Consider the following 328-nt stretch of genomic DNA (forward strand, 5'->3'; position numbering starts at 1 on the left):
GCATTTACTTCTTGCTTATATCCGTTCACTTCTTGCATTTATACCAGTCGTTTGCCTTCTCCTCACTATGCCTCCGTGCGCTCGCTCTCACTGAACATTGCAGGATGAAACTCGTACTCGCTCTCCACCCCTCCCAAAACAGCCTCCCGCCCCCTCCAGGAGTGCAAACGTGGATAAACTGGCGTCCAGTGTATCCAATCATATGTTCCTGTAGTATTTGACACGACGATTGGCGTTTTAATTAACCAATCGCTTAAGAAAAGGGCGGATCTTCACCAAAAGCCCACCCCAGCCTTGAGCCCCTGTTCGATCACCTTGGAAACCCCGT

This window comes from Clupea harengus, chromosome 5, assembly GCF_900700415.2.
Source record: "Clupea harengus chromosome 5, Ch_v2.0.2, whole genome shotgun sequence".
In the NCBI taxonomy this organism is placed as follows: Eukaryota; Metazoa; Chordata; class Actinopteri; order Clupeiformes; family Clupeidae; genus Clupea; species Clupea harengus.